General features: G+C 38.8%; 1 pseudogene; it reads left to right on the forward strand.

The window, feature by feature from the left end:
• The first annotated feature begins 14,249 nt into the window (after positions 1-14,249).
• On the forward strand, positions 14,250-16,145 carry LOC117016086 (nuclear cap-binding protein subunit 1-like; annotated as a pseudogene).
• Positions 16,146-17,475: the final 1,330 nt, after the last annotated feature.

The raw sequence follows: 17,475 nt of genomic DNA on the forward strand, positions 1-17,475 counted from the left end.
AATTTACGCTGCACAGTAAATGAAAATCGTTGCTTGTGTGCTCTGGTATACATAGACTAATGAGGAAATCAATTAGATCCTAATAAAGAAGCCCACTGTTTTGACTTCTCTGATTATTTTTGAAAGAGCTTTGAGGGTTTTGTTTGTTCTGTTTGTTTGTTTGTTTTAATATATAGCTTGTTTGTTTATTTGTTTTAATACATAGCTTCCTGCAAATGTATTTGTGTATGTGTTGCATGTTTATATATTTGAGAGAGAGAGAGAAAGATGGAAAGAGAAAAAGAGAGAAAGATTATTAGGTTACGTTTCCCTTCTTTCTATTCAAACCAAAGCCCTAGAAATATAAGAATTAAAGGGGAACAGAAGAACTGTTTTTCTAAGCACCCCACAAACAAAGGACTTTTAACCATCAAATTAAGTTAGCAATTCCTATTCTCCTTGCAGTAAGCCAAGAGATCAACAGGAACGCTGGGAAATAGTTTCTCTGACCTTGAATGCGTTTTTAAGCCATTGCCTGAGTTGAATTTCCTTGAGATGTTAAGTGGAACTCTGCCAAGATGTGCCAGAATGAGCAACACGGATGTGCTTCTCGGTGGGACCTGTGCAGTGAATCTGAGAAGGTGTTTGTGAGGTCTTGAGAACTATTGTTTTGTATCAACAAGGGGAAATCCACAGAGCTTCTGTTTTAAGACATTGTGTTCAATAGTTAAGCATTTCTTTCAAGCCTTACCATATTGCTTTCATTTAGGCGTCCCCATTCTTTGGGAAGGCATCGTGATGCGAAGACAATATGTGGAGCCACATCAAAGATGATAAAGATCATGGCCAAGAGGCATTTTAGATTATGTGAATGAATAAAAGCTGCTTTTCAAAAAATAAGGGTTTTTTTTGGTTTTGTTTTGTTTTGTTTTCGTTGATGTACTGCCATAGCTTGAGAGTGGCAACATTTTACTTCCTGTTGCTGAAATTGTGGGATTCTGGTGGGGTAGAAAAAGTGGAAGTCAGGGTTGTGTGTATGAAAAGAATGGCTTGGCACCTTGTTTTTGTCCAGCTCCATTCAAATTAAAGTCCTTGTTTCTGAGAAATCCCTGGGTTATTCAGAAGTAATGCCTTGCTATGGGTTTTGAAACACGTTCCATAATAATTTAATTTGTCCTAGAACAAGAGCCTTGTTGGAAAAGAGTGTGGGTGGTCATCATGAATGGGGCACAACAGTGGCCAAATATTCTAACAGAGGAAAGCCTGGGGCCTCAGAACATTGGAATAAGACGATTCCCAAGGAGCAAATGGCTCCTCTTCGGGACAAATTAAAAACTCAGTTCTCATTATGAACGTTGTGATAATCTACACATACAATTCAATCTGCGCACACAGAGGATTTCACTGACCCTGTTTTCTTTCCTACTTCCTACATGGATTTTGGTTTTTCTTCAACCATTGAAAAACAGACTTAATGATGTAGCAATTAACATTCAGTTAAACCTTTACATGTAGAACACCATATTCACGTAAACTAAACCATCGTTATTCGTTAAAACATTTCACTATACTGAAGGATAGATCACGATATATCCTCTTGTAAATACTCATATACTCATCACTCAGCTTAATAACTAAAATATTACAAACATATGTGAAGCCCTTGTGTCACCTTCCTCATTTACAGCCTCCTCTCTACACTCCCACCTTGCGAGTAATGACAGTGTTATCCAATCTTAGCGATCAGCTTTATGATAAGTTCTGTTACCCTCATCCCCACTTCAACATATAGTTCATTAAAAAAAAAAAAAGTGTAGGCTGACTTCCTAATGTAGGTAAACTGAAATTGTTGAAGTAGAACTTAAATACCTACCTTAGGAGTCCAAAGTCTCATATTCCTTATCTCATACCATGAGCTTATCTCTTAAGGTCCTAAAGCATTTCATTACTAGGAAGACCCTAGTATGGCTCAACAGTGTGGACAAGCTATGAAAAGATAAAATACCACTAAGAACTTCTATAAAAATCTTATTTGACCTTCAAGGTCTATTAAAACCATAACCTTCCAAAAGAACTGATTAATAGACCAAAACCAAATTTATTTATTATATATTTGGACAAGAAAGTGGGTGAGTAGTATTTTGTCATCAATAATAATAATTATAATAATAATAATAATAATAATAATAGTTATTAAGATGGAGTATGGGCTATGTGCCAGTTACTATACTAAGCACTTTATATGGATGTCTTACTTTAATTGTTATATCACTTTTTTAAAATTAGTATCATTTTTCTTCCCATTTTACAGATAAGTAACTTGAGGCCCAATACACTTCTTCAACAATTTCAGTTTACCTACATTAGGAAGTCAGCCTACACTTTTTTTTTTTTTAATGAACTACATGTTGAAGTGGGGATAAGGGTAACAGAACTAATAGTTATGACTACTGTGTAACAACTAATTTGTACTTCTTAATCTCTTCCCCTTTTTCACCTATTCCCCCAACTCTCTCCCAACTGGCAAGCCTCAAAATGTTCTTTGTATCTATGAGTTTGTTTCTGTTTCATTTGTTTATCTTGTTCTTTAGATTCCATATCTAAGTGAAATCACATTTCATCTGTCTGACTTACTCCACTCAGGATAATACCCTCTAGGTCCATCCATGTTGTTGCAGATGGCAAGATTTCATTCTCTTTTATGGCTGAGTAATATTTCATTGTATATATGTACCACCTCTTCTTTATTCAATCATCCATTGATGCACAGCCAGATTGCCTCCATGTCTTGGCTATTGTAAATAATGTTCCAAAGAACATATGGATGCACATGTCTCTTCAAAGCAATTTTTTTGGTTTCTTCGGATAGATACCCAGAAATGGGATTTCCGGGCCCTTCTTTGTTTCTTGTTATCAAAGCCTTTGTTTTAAATCTATTTTGTCTGGTATAAGTATTGATAACCAAGCTTGTATTTTTCACATTTTTACCTTCATGAAATATCTTTTTGCATCCCTTTACTTTCAGTCTGTGTGTGTCTTTCCATCTGAAGTGAGTATCTTGTAGGCAGCATATGTAAGGATCTTGTATTTTTATCCATTCAGCTACCCTATGTCTTTTGATTGGAGCATTTAATCCATTCACATGGAAAGCAGTTGTTGATAGATATGTAGTTATTATCACTTTATTATTCGTATATATATATATATATTTCTTCTTATTTTTCTTCTTAAGGAAGTTCTTCTAACATTTCTTTTAATACTGGTTTGGTGGTGATGAGCTCCTTTAACATTTTCTTGTCTGGGAAACTCTTTGTCCTTCAATTCTAAATGATAGCTTTGCAGGGGGAGAGTGGGACGTGGGGCGGGGAAGGTAATCTTGGTTGTAGTTCCTTGCTTTTCATTATTTTGAATATTTCCTGTCAATCCCTTCTGGCCTGCAAAGTTTCTGTTGATAAATCAGCTGATAGTCTTATGGGAGCTCCCTTGTAGGTAACTAAATGCTTTTAAGATACTCTTTTTGTCCTTAAACTTTGGCATTTTAATTATGATGTGTCTTGGTTTGGGCTTCTTTGGGTTCATCTTGTCTGGGACTCTCTACATGTTCTGGGCTTGTATGTCTATTTCCTTCACCAAGTTAGGGAAGTTTTCTGTCATTATTTTTTCAAATAGATTTTCAATTCCTTGCTCTCTCTCTTCTCCTTCTGGAACTCCTATGATGTGAATATTGGTACACTTGATGTTGTCCCAGACGTCCCTTAAACTATCCTTATTTTATTTTTATTCTTTTTTCTTTTTGCTGTTCTGATGTGCTGTTTTCTGCTACTTTGTCTTTTAAATTATTGATTTGATCCTCTGCTTCATCTAATCTACTGTTGATTCCCTCTATTGTCTTTTTCATTTAAGTTATTGTATTCTTCATTTCTGACTGGTTCTTTTTTATGTATTCTCTCTCCATTTTTATGTTTTCTATCTCTTTGTTGAAGTTCTCCCTGAGATCACTGAGCATCCTTATAACCATTGTTTGGACCTGTGTGTCCAGTAGATTACTTATCTCCAATTCGCTTAGTTCTTTTTCTGGAGCTTTGTCCTGTTCTTTCATTTGGAACATGTTTCTTTGTCTCCCCATTTTGGCTGCCTTTCTGTGTTTGTTTCTATGTATTAGGTAGAGCTGCTATGTCTTGCAGTCTTAGTAGAGTGCCATTATGTAATAGGTGTCCTGTGGGGTGCAGTGGCGCAGTCTCCCTGGTCACCTCAACTAGGTGTTCCAGGTATGACCCTTATGTAGGTTGTGTGTGCCCTCCCATTGTAGTTGAGCCATGATTGCTGTTTCCATGTCAATGGGAGGGATTGACCTTTGGGCTGATTGGTTGTGAGGGCTGGCCATGACTACAGTGGAGGAGCTGTTGTGCAGCGGACACAGTGTAGGCTGTGTCAGTGTAGGCTGACCCTACACTGCAGGGTTCACTTTAGCAGGGCTCAGGTGCCTGTCCAATCTGCCCTTTGGGTGTTGTCCTTGGAGGTGGCTGGGTGGTGCTCCAGTGAGATACAAAGCCAGCCACCCATCATGCTGGCCCCAGGGCCTTCTGGGAGGGGTTCCACTGCAGACCAAGTTCAACCGCAGCCTGTGCCCTGCTCAGGGCTGCCTAGAATGAACCAGAAAGCAATCCTCAGATGGCTGCTACCCATGCTGAGCTTAGAGTTGCTTGGGAGAGGCCAAGCCTCAAAACAAGGATGGCTACCACCGTTGTCAGGTATGAGGCTGTTCAATAAGATGTATGGGCTATGCTGAGGCCAGATGCTACTTGTTTGGGATTTGTGAACCTTTGATAGATTTTAGGAAAGTCTGCAGTTTGAGCCAAGAAAGGCCATTTGTATGGAAAAGCCACTGGAAGAGATTTGGATGTGATGGGGTCTCAGGGCATTGTGAGGGCTGTGTGAATAGTGTTGTTAGCCAGGCTGATGGAGACCTGCATCTGCAGGCTGGGTGGGGGAGGGGTCAACAAAGGAATAATGGCATCTTCCAGAACATCTGTCTGAGAGAAAGTTGCCCCTTCAGCCCCTCAGGCTGAAACCAGATAATTCAGTTCCTCCCTTTATGTCCCTGGCACCATATGAGCTGCTTCCCCAGCAATGGCGCTGTGGGCGAGTGAGTTCTTCATCAAGTAAGTTCGTGTGTAGGCCCTTTGAGAGGATCACCTGGGACTCCAGGAGCCCTCAGTCTCAGCCAGAAGTTGTGGGGACTTTTCTTCAGGTATGAAACGCTGGGTTGGGGAGGTCAGTGTGGAGCTGGGACCTCTCACTCCTCAGGGGTACCTCCACAGCTGAGATACCCCTCCCAATTTTGAACTACCACATGCGGGTGTGGTACCAGCCTGTCCATGTCTCTGCCCCTCCTACCAGTCTCGACGTGACTTCTTCTGTATATCCTTAGTGGTAGGACTTCTGTTCAGGTAGACTTCAGGTGATTCTCAATGATGGTTGTTCTGCAGTTTAGTTGTAATTTTGATGTGGTCATGAGAGAAGGCAATCATAGCATTTACCTACCTGGCCGTCTTGACCATTGAAGGAAGTTCCCCATTCCTTCAATGTGTTGAATTTATCTCAAGGTGCAAATCTAGCTCCTCTGAAGGATAAGCAGGCTTTTGAATAATCTTGCTACCACCTGCTGCTTAATGGATTTTTTTCAATTCACTCTTTCATTCATCTCCAAAATATATAATATCAGCTGTTTTGCTGCTACCTTCAGATTCTTGCATTTTTGCCCCTGTGTGTTTTCTCTAGGCCCCTAATAACCAGGTGATTCAGATGTCTACAATGTACCCTAGTATTCGAAACTCTAAAAGAAAAAAATGTCAACCTAGAATCCTATATCTAGCAAAACTGTACTTCAAAAGTGAGGGAGAAATTAAGACATTCTAAGAGTTATTAATTCTTCTGCCAGTTCAAATCTATCATTGATTCCTTTTAGGGAATTTTGAATTTTAGTTATGTTTCAATTTTAGAATTCCACTGGTTCTTTTTATAATTTCTATATCTCTTTATTGTTATTCTCTGTTTGATGCAACATTGTCATCATACCTTCCTTTACTTCCATAATGATGGTTTCCTTTAGTTCTTTGAACATATTTATAATTTTATGATGACTACCTTGAAGTCTTTGTTAAATCTGTCATCAGTTTGCTCTCACAGGTACTTTCAGTTGTCTGCTTTTTTTTTTTTTTTTTTTTTACAGTATATGGGTCTTACTTTCGTATATCCTTGCATGTCTCATAATTTTTGTTGGAAACTGGAAATTTTAGATAATATATTGAGCAACTCTGGGTACAAATTCCCCACTTCAGGGCTTGTTATTGATATTTGCTTGTTTACTTGATTAGAGACTGGATAGATTATTTTGGTAAAGTCCATTTTGCCCTTCCCCCTCCCCCACGGTGTGAAGCCTCTAATGTTGTTCCTCAGGGGATGTAGTCTTGGGTATGTATGCCCAGTCTCCCTAGGATAACAGTAACTTTGGTAGGGCTCTTTGATTCTTTCTCATTTTAATTAAAAAAAAATTTTTTTTTTCTTTGTTTTTCCCAGACCGCACCTGGCTGTCAGGATCCACAAACTGCCTACTGATTGCTCTCTTGTTTTCAATAAAGCCCTCCAGGTATAAATTGCTCTAGGGACTTATCCAATCAAATTTTGGTTCTTTTGAAGGGATAGTCCTGAGGTTAGAGGTTGAGGTTTCTTATTATCCCAACAGGGCTCTTTCCAGCTGTCTCTTTCACTAGTTCTCATTGGCAAACCAGCCAGCCTACAGTTTAGCCTGCATCTCCAACGAATCTACCAGTCTTCTCCCCATTGCTGTTCACCACAACCTCCGCTTTGTCTGAGAGCTTCCTTAGGCTTGAACTTTTCTATGCACTGTCGCAACTGAAGTCATTTCTATTGGGAAGAGATTCAGAGCAATGAAGGGTACATTTACAATCGGCGAAGACTTACAGGTTGTTGTTGCTCTTTTCTTGTCATGAGTAATAAAAAATGTAAATTTATCATGTAAACATTTCCCCTTTTGTGTTTATATTATTTACATAAACAAACATTTTGATAAAGATTTTTTAGTCCTAGGAACTGTTCAAGGTGCTCAAAAATATTAGCTTGCTTGACTTTCATGTAGCCTGTGAAGTATACCTACATTATGAGTAATAGCGTTGAGGCTGAACACAGAAAATCTGACTTCAAAGACCCGATTTCTAATCACTACACCATGCTACATACTCGTGTATGCAGGTGGTGATTCAAAATGTATGCATACTCGTATGGTGCAAAACAATGACTACTTTTGCAGAGAAAAACTCATGGTTCAGACACTTACTAATTTAGCCCACATGTTCTTATCTGTGAAATAACAAGAATGACTACCTAATTGTGTTCAGCTAAATAAATGAGATCATGTGTATGAAGAGCCTGATAAGATGCCAAACTTAAATAAGTATTGATTATTTTACTTTACCCTTTAGATGGTATTTTGCTATTTATTTTTATTTCTTCTTTATGGACATTCCTCTAATTTGTCCTTTCCTATTTTCCACAACTTAAAAGAGATCATCCTGATTAAAGATGCAGAAGCTAAAGAAAAGACATCTTTTTTTTAAAATTTTTTATTGGGGAAGGGGAATAGTGTGTACTTCCAGGACTTTTCCAAGTCAAGTTGTTGTCCTTTCAACACTAGTTGTGGAGGGCACAGTTCCAGGTCCAGTTGCCATTGTTAGTTGAAGGGGGCACAGCCCACCATCCCTTGCGAGAGTCTAGGAGTCAAACCAGCAACCTTGTGGTTGAGAGGACGTGCTCCAACCAACTGAGCCATCTGACCACTCAGGAGCTGAGCGGCAGCTCATTGACTTCATTCTAGTTGTGGAGGGCGCAGCTCGCTGGCCCATGTGGGAATCAAACTGGCAGCCCCGTTGCCCAGAGCTCACGCTCTAACCAACTGAGCCACCTGTCTGCCCCAAGAAAAGACATGTTAAACTGTCCAAGTCACTGCACATCAGGTGGTAATTTTGGTGATAACACATTAATGAAGAAGCAAGGAATAAGGACTATAGAACAAGCACATAATGCTTCAATATTGCAAAAGGAGAAGGAAATGTCTTATATTGATAGGTAAGTCCTGAAATGAAGGACCTTCCGTCTTTCCTTCCCTACACTATGAGTTTCTCTCTTTCACAGGATCTCTGTTCTTCTTGATTCCTGGCTACATTACTCTGTTGCTTCCTAATGGCCTATTTTCTCTTGTCCAAAGGGGATCCAGTTTTGTTTCTCTAGACCTATAATCCTCCAAGAGTGGTCTGTGGACCAGTAGTTTCAGCACCACTTGAGAACTTGTTAGAAATACAGACATACTGAGGCAGAAACACCAGTGGCTGGGGCCTAGCAATGTCCTTTAGCAAATCCTTCCATTGATTATGATGCGGTCTACAGTTTGAGAACCACTGCTTTGGACAATTACCACTCTTTCCACTGGGCAGAGCTCTTTATGCATGCATTCTTGGCCAGGAAGCCCTGGGGTGGGGGTGGGGGGCACTTTTGAATTAAATGTCCACTCATGGTCACAGGAATTGCCTTGTGCTGCACTGGTGAACAGTAAACTAATCAGTATTGCCAGAATCCCAACAGAAGTAAATCAAATGATTGCCCTTCCAGCCCAAACAACAGCACATATTATCATCCTGCATTTAGGAGGTGACCAACATCCTCCACTCTCTGGATTCCAGGCTCATTATCTTTCTTTGGGTTCCTGGAAGTAGACTAATTTGCTACTGCTCTTGGCCTTTGCCCATACTGTTCCCTGTGTCTGAAATTCTTTTTCTCCTTCTGTTTACTTTGTTAACCCTGACTTTCTCTTCAGACCTCAACTTAAACTTTAATTCCTTGAGTGTAGCATTTTCTAAGCTCATAATTGAACTTAGGTTATTTCTTTCTCCTTCCTTCCTTTCTTCCTTCCTTCCTTCCTTCCTTCCTTCCTTCCTTCCTTCCTTCCTTCCTTCCTTCTTTCCTTCCTTCCTTTTACCTCTCACAGAACTATTTCAGTTTGCAATCATACTTTCTTTATGGGGCACTTGAATTCATATCTGTCTCCTTTGGGAGACTCCACTTTCCATGAAGACTAAGAGTGAATTTGTTTTGTTCACAAATGCATCCTCAGTTGGGACACTCAACAAATATATGTAGATAAATAAGTGAAAGACACAAATTCTAGTTTATTAACATTTTGTGTTATCTAGTAGTTAATTCATGACTATGTGAAGAAATACCATTTTAGTTTTTGATTGTATCAATTTGACAGATTTTTATTGAGCACTTATTATGTGCCAGACATACTGTGAGTGCTGGGATAGAAAAGTGAAAAAAGAAAAAAATAGCAGATCTCATGGAGCTTACATTCTAATGTCTATTAAAAGTCTAGGAATGAAGCTAAATTGCTGAAAATTCCATTTGCAACTTCTCTAACAATTCATAAAAAAATCTGAATTACAATTAAACTCAGTTAAAGATAATATCGTTAGTATAATTAAAGAGAAAAATCACTGCTCTCCAACACACATTTCCAAAATGTAAAAAAGTAAAGAAAAGAAAAAAAAAAGTCCTCAAATGTTAACAATAGCTTCAGTGGAAATATATATTTATATTTCAAAAATAAAATTTTATTTTAAAATGTAATGATTTCTGTTTCTTGCCAGTGGAATACTAATGGTAGAGAGACTTTTGGGAGAATAGTTTACAATGAATGAGAGCAAGTCTTTGATTCAGTTGGCCAAGTTTATTTTTAAAGGGAATTAGCTGCTCTTTAAGAGGTGAGCTGGGAGAGGAGATAGAGGAAAAAACTGCTGATCACACTGGCAAATGCTCAGGTACATAATTTGCACAAACAAATACATTGCCTTCAATTAACAAAGCAGAATATTTAATGTCTTTAGAAACTGGTTTTCCTGGCATTGGTTTTTCAGCCCTATTCCAAATTGCTCAGGTATTAGCCTCCATGGCCCGAATCAGAAATAAAGAAACTGCTTGGGGGGATATTTGATCCACTGTTTTCTGGAGTTGTAACTTGTGAAACTGCTTGATAATTCTCTTATGACCATTTGGTCAGCCCCGATTATTCCTACATCTATGTAGCAGCTGCCCAGAGTTCGTAGCCTGAGGCACAAACAGAAAGGCAGCTGGGCCCTCTCCATTAGCTGAAGCTCCTCGCACCTACGTAGTTCACGTTTCTCTCTTCCGTTCCTCTGTTTGGAAGTGATTTATTGTTCTTAATTAGTTCAAATATAATGTGTGGCATCCCAGTCTTGCCAACCAGAAGGAATTCTCCAAATCAAGGAGTGACTCCTCACTCATGAAAATTAAAGATTAAAAACATATTACCCAAGACAATTTAATCTTTCCTAAGTGAGAAGCATTTTAAAAATTTGAAACCTGTTACATTGGAAAATTGGCATTGTTGGTTTGTCAGTCATTGATATCTAAGTCAGACACAACAGAAAGAAAGGAAGGAGCAGGAAGGAAGGCAGAAAGGGAGGGAGACGTGAGGGAGGGAGGGGTGAGGGAAGGAAGAGGGAGGAAAGAGGTAAGGAAGGTGAAGTAAGAAAGGAGAGAGAGAGAGAGAGAGAAGGAGAAGGAGAAGGAGAAGGAGAAGGAGAAGGAGAAGGAGAAGGAGAAGGAGAAGGAGAAGGAGAAGGAGAAGGAGAGGAGAAGAACCCCCAGACCACACCCCTGTATCAGGTCAAACCCTTTAGGGAGATTTTGTAAGTTTTAATATGCGTCCTCCTATTACTGTAACTCTTTTTTTTTTTTCATTACAAATGAAAACCTGGTATGTCTTTGAAGTATTAACTGCATCAAAGACTTGCTCCCATTAATTTTAAATTACACTCTAAAAGCCTGTCTACAGTTAGCAGTTCATGAAAAGGATGCCCTGTTTTGCAGTCTCCTGGGTTCTCAAAGCAGAAGAACCTTTTAATTGATCTTCCGGCATTTCTGCATCAAATAATAGTGAGCCGAAAATGGCTACATCTATTAGAGATCCATGCAGCAGATGGAACAGAAGAAATGCATCTAGCTCACACTCTGGGGTTCTGGATTTAGAAGAGAACCAGAAATTGAGGAACTGGATTTGTACTTGAAGCCAAAAAAAGCACTATTGATTGGTTTCTGTGGCAGTCAGAGTGACAGCAAAATATTCTTGGGCATAAACTAACATTTTTAGGGTATTTTAAAAATTCAAGTTGTAACAAAATATTGTTAGACACGCAGATTTGAAGGAGTTGCAAATACCTTAAGTTCAGAGTCAAAAGAATTGAAAAAAAATTAATGTTCTCTCTAAATTTATGCTGAAATTATTAAACAGATTAATTTTTTTCATGTTTTAATGTTCTTCCAGTGCAAAATGTTCATATCTGTTTGTATCATTATTTAATTATACTTTATATCAAGAAGTGTGGCCCATATCTTAATTTTATTCTCCCATCAACGTCTTGTTACTTTGTGCAGATTAAAGAATCAGACATTGATAGTCTGAAAATAATCCATCATATAGCTGAAGACCAGAGTTAAGTAACCCCTTAACTTTCTCTTGTAAACAACACACATTTAATAGCTTTTAACGAGGCAACTTTTGTGCATACAAATAAATTCAGGGGAGTGATGATAAGATCACCAGATTTGTGGGATTCTATCAAAATGATTTTGGGAAAAATAAATCGACTTCATTGTTTAGAAGACAACCAATTAAACTGCATTATCTGGGTCTTTTTATTCAGTAAATTAATAATGTTTAAAAACTTTAATTGGCTGCCTAACAACTTCAATAAATTAAATTGTGTTAATTTTTTGTATCTGTAATATTCTAAAATGCATTGCCTTTATTGCTTCATTTGTTTGCAAAATATGAAATTAAGATTAAGCAGAACGATGCTGTATATCAGAAAATTATATTTCCTAAAGTCTCCTCCTTGGTGACAGTTGGCATAATTCTGGGAATGGCAGGTCTAACAGAATAAGATATTTCTCAAAGTAATATTTTCAATAACTCAGAACTCAGATGATAAGCAAATTTGTTTTATGTTATTGGAGCAGCTTGTCTATACCAAGCCCAGAGTAACTACTTAATCTTTTTAAACAAGGTTGTAAAAGAAAATTATAGCTAGTCAGGGTAGCATGTGGCTTCCTTGCCAACAACTTCTAAGAGAATAGTTATCTAAATAACTGAATTAGACAGACAATTCATCACTCATGGGGTCCCCTCCAAATATTCAAATATGTATGGCTCGATCCAACATAATGTGACACAAAATATATCAAATCTTTTTTTATATCAAATCTGGAAATAAATCTTTCTTGGTGTAATCTAACCATGGTGATACTTTATAATCACTCAGGAGGCCATACTGCAAGTACTTGGAAAGGAAGCATTGTTTCTAAAACTGGCAAATATCTTGGAGGTCATTTTGTTAAAATGCCTCATTTTAGGAACACTATATCTAAGAGCCAAAAAGTTGGTGACTTGCCCAAGGACACCAAATTTAAACATGAATAAATCAAGACTAGCACCTAGCTAAGGTCTGAAATTGAATGTCAGCCATAGAGTAGACGGAAACAAGGTTGGGTGGGTGAAAGAACCAATGGGTTAGAGTAAATCTGACCCCAGGAACAGAAAAAAAGACAAGAAGCAAAACAGTGAATGGGCTTAGGGAATATTGCCAGCAAGGTCCCACGGGGTTCTCCTGTTAGCATTGTGCAGCAGTTTGGTTCATTTTTAAAGTCCATGTGTTATTTCCACGGGGATGACTCTACTGACTCTAAACAGCTCATAGGAGAGCCAAGGGATACACCAGCTTTCCTGGTGTGGGTTATTAATGCAATCCTTGTTTTTCCAGCCAGCTTATCAGTATCTGCCATCCTATGGCAAAGCTTTTTTGCTGTCCTCCCCCCTAAATGACTTACAACAAAGCCATGGAGATGATTGAATAGGAACAAAAGAACTTAGACACAACTAGATTCAGGGAAATTCCCACTGAAGGTGGAAGTGTATATCTAACAGAGAAAGCTTCACATGCTGGTTAAAAGCATCATATTTGGGAACAGAGTATCGCGGTTTAAATCCCCGCTATGTCCCTAGCAGTTTGACTTTGAGCAAATTGTTTACCTTCACTTTGGTTCTCTAAATTAATCTACAAAATGGGAGTGAGTAACAACAGGGCTGTGATGAATACTAAATAAGATCTATACAAAGTTAATAGTACCAGACACAATGTAAGTGATATGATGATAACTGATTCCCATGGAATCTGTCTCACCATAGACACTTAAAAATTTGCTTTAAAAAATAACCCCATATTTTCATCTAGTAAGCTCCATCTATCCATATATAAAGTTTTAAAAAGACTATATAAAATTTGAAAAGCTAGTTCAGCCTCTATAGATAATTCTTTGTAAAAGAGGATTTGGGGGAAAGTGGATTTTGTTTATAATGAAAATCAAAGGAATTCAAATCTAAATCTTCGGATTGGTAAAATAACGCAATGGGTCCTTTCGGTTTCAAAACCGATTTGGTTTTATTTAAGGGTTTTGCAAACCTTGAAAATGAAACAGGAAAATTAGCATTTATTGCCCAATTGTGTGCTAGTAACTGCTTTAAGCGGTTTAAAAATCACACCTAGGTCACTCTGCGCACCTGGGCCACCAGCCGGCGTCCCCACGGTGCCTGTGGCGTTTCCCGCCGACGTCTCGGCTCGTCTGCGCCCCAGCGTGCGGCACGTGGGGGCGGCGGCACAGAGAGGAGAATGACAGTGGACAGCCTCACAAAAGGAGAAAGACCTCTGATGCAAATAAAACCAAAGTTCATTTGGAATCTTTAATATGCAACGTAGAAGAAAAGAGTGCCTGCTCTTTGGAGAGCAACGTAGAAAGCTTGGCTGGTGTTCTGGAAGCTGACCTTCCTAACTACAAGAGCAAGATCTTAAGGCTTCTTTGTACAGTTGCACGTCTGTTACCTGAGACGTTGACTATTTATACAACATTAGTTGGACTGCTGAATGCCAGGAATTACAACTTTGGTGGAGAGTTTGTAGAAGCCATGATTCGTCAACCTAAAGAATCTTGGAAAGCAAAGTTACAATGAAGCTGTATATTTGGTTCGGTTTTTTAGTCTGGTCTTGTGAATTGTCACGTCATTGCAGCCTCATCAGTGGTTGCTGTGTTTGACAATTTTGTAAGTGTAACTCAGGAAGAAGATGTACCTCAGGTGCGACGGGATTGGTACGTGCAAGCATTTCTGTCATCTTTGCCCCGGGTTGGGAAGGAGTTGTGCGAGAAGAAAGATGCAGAGATGAACCGCATCTTTGCTAACATTGAAAGCTATCTTAAAAGAGGCCAAAAGACTCACGTGCCCATGTTACAAGTATGGACTGCTGAGAAGCCACATCCACAAGAAGAGTATTTAGAGTGCCTGTGGGCCCAGATTCAGAAATTGAAAAAGGATCACTGGGAGGAGCGGCACATCCTAAGGCCTTCTCATGTCTTCGACAGCATGCTGTGGGAAGCACAGCAGCTCAACTTCCCTCCCTTCACACCACCTCCTCACACGGAAGATTCCGTGTACCCGATGCCAAAGGTCATCTTCAGAATGTTGGATTACACAGAGGATCCAGAGGGTCCTGTAATGCCGAGGAGTCATTCAGTAGAAAGATTTGTAATAGAAGAGAATCTTCACTGCAGCATTAAATCCCGCTGGAAGGAAAGGAACACTTGTGCTGCATAGCTGGCGAGCTACCCAGGGAAGAGCAAGAGCCCCTTGAGCTACCACGTAGTTGAGGTGATCTTTGCAGAGCTGTATCAACTTCCAGCATCCCCTCACACTGACGTGATGTACACAACACTTCTCATTGAACTGTGTAAACTTCAGCCTGCCTCTCTACCCCAAGTTCTTGCACAGATAATTGAAGTGCTCTATATGCGTTTGGACACGATGAATACTACATGCGTAGACAGGTTTATTAATGGGTTTTCCCATCATCTAAGTAACTTCCAGTTCCGTTGGAGCTGGGAAGATTGGTCAGATTGTCTTGCTCAAGATCATGAAAGTCCCAAACTAAAGTTTGTAAAAGAAGTTCTAGAAAAGTGTATGAGGTTGTCTTACCATCAGTGTGTATTGGATATTGTTCCTCCGACCTTCTCAGCTCTATGTCCTGCAAACCCAACCTGCATTTACAAGTATGGAGATGAAAGTAGTAATTCTCTTCCTGGACATTCGTTTGCCCTCTGTTTAGCTGTTGCCTTTAAAAGTAAAGCAACCCATGATGAAATCTTCAGAATTCTGAAAGATGTACTGAATCCTAACCAGGATGACGATGACGATAAAGGATTCAGTTTTAACCCATTAAAAATAGAGGTCTTTATGCAGACTCTGCTACACTTGGCAGCCAAATCGTTCAGCCACTCCTTTAGTGCTCTTGCAAAATTTCATGACGTCTTCAAAACCCTAGCTAAAAGTGATGAAGGAAAGTTACACGTTCTAAGAGTTATGTTTGAAGTTTGGAGGGACCATCCACAGATGATTGCTGTTCTAGTAGACAAGATGATCTGTACACAGATTGTTAACTGTGCTGCAGTAGCAGATTGGATCTTCTCTTCAGAACTGTCTCATGACTTTACTAGATTATTTGTTTGGGAAATCTTGCACTTCACAATTCGTAAGATGAACAAACACGTTCTGAAAATCCAGAAAGAGCTGGAAGAAGCTAAAGAAAAACTCGCAAGGCAACATAAACAGCGAAGTGATGATGATGACAGAAGCAGGGACAGGAAGGACGGGGCTCTGGAGGAGAAAATAGAAACAGTACAGGAAAAAGTGGAGTCCGCTCAGAGTGAACAGAAGAACCTCTTCCTGGTCATATTTCAGCTGTTTATCATGATCTTGACCAAGCACTTAGTACGATGTGAAACTGATGGGATCAGTATATTAACACCATGGTACAAGAACTGTATAGAGCGGCTCCAGCAAATCTTTTTACAGCATCACCAAATAATCCAGCAGTACATGGTGACCCTGGAGGACCTGCTCTTCATTGCCGAGTTAGACCCTCGTTATCCTGGCTGTGTTCCAGCAGTTCTGTTCCCTGCAGGCCTAAATCCTCTTCTTCCCCACATGTCAAGATTTTTTTAAAAAGATCTCAAAATAATTTGTTTTATTTTTGATGGTTTTAAATGCTTGCTTTCTTATAGCATCCTTTCACTTACTAAAGGAAACGGAGAGGACAGTGAAAACTGTGGCATTGATTACCTGTAACTACCCCTAAAAAGCAAATATTCCCTAATGATGATAATGTGATGAAGACCATATGCTCTGTTATATATGTGACAGATACAACTTTTCTCTGACATTTTTTTGTCCTTAATGCTTAAAAGATTAACTGAGGTATGCGAAACACTAGAGGTCAAGCTGGCAAAGTAGTATATAGAACTGGTGGGTTTATTATCAAGCAGCATAGCTTTTCAGAGATGGATAACCTAACATGGCTGAAATAAAACTAAAAATATGTTTTTTTTAAAAAAAATCACATCTAGTGAACAACTTGTGCATATTTTACAAACGTAACTGTGAGTGAGGGAAACAAGTCACAAACTATTACATACAGTACTATTCCAATTAAATAAAGATAAAAATAGGCAAGATTACTGTTTTTAGTGTTGTATATCAAACTGATTAAAATATAGATTTTTAAAAATCCATGGAAATGATTATCAGAAGAAGCAGGATAGTAATTACTTAAGGGGATGAGGAAGAGCATGCGTAATGGAGAAGGAATAAATGAGAGCAGGGGGTCAGGACTGCTGACAAGATTGAATGTGTACTTGCTTTATAATCGTGCAATATACTCTACATTTATATTTATTCACTTTTGTAGTATAGTATTACAGTTCAGAATAAACACTAAACAACCACAAAAATTTAAGAGACACTCATTTCCAAAACTGACACTGTTTCCAGAGACGATACTGCCTTGCTAGAAATGCTAATAATTGTGGTCAGTGAGATCTGATTCAACATGCATATCAAATCTCCATCTCAGCTACAAATGCCTAATGCCACAAGCAATTTGTAGACAGTAAATATAGAGCAAATTGGTGCTCAGCAGATATAAATGACAAGCTTAATACAGATGGTAATGTTTCAGCACCAAATGAGGAATGAAACTTGTCAGAGTCATGGTGTCTATAAAGGGGAATGATGCATGAAGCATTTCGTCCTCCTCCTCATGTCTCACTAAAACAATTTTCTAGCCTTTTAAATTGAGCAATTGATTTGGAAGCAATGTTTCAACTGTGTAGCCTTGTATTAATAGAAGCTAAGAGAGTAATGGGGCAAAATATACTTAACGATGAGTCAAAAGTGAAACGAGTTTTGCAAACCTATCTTCTTTCAGTGGCAAATAATTAACTTACAATGAAAACTGAAAC

The sequence above is a fragment of the Rhinolophus ferrumequinum genome, chromosome 23, assembly GCF_004115265.2.
Source record: "Rhinolophus ferrumequinum isolate MPI-CBG mRhiFer1 chromosome 23, mRhiFer1_v1.p, whole genome shotgun sequence".
NCBI lineage: Eukaryota > Metazoa > Chordata > Mammalia > Chiroptera > Rhinolophidae > Rhinolophus > Rhinolophus ferrumequinum.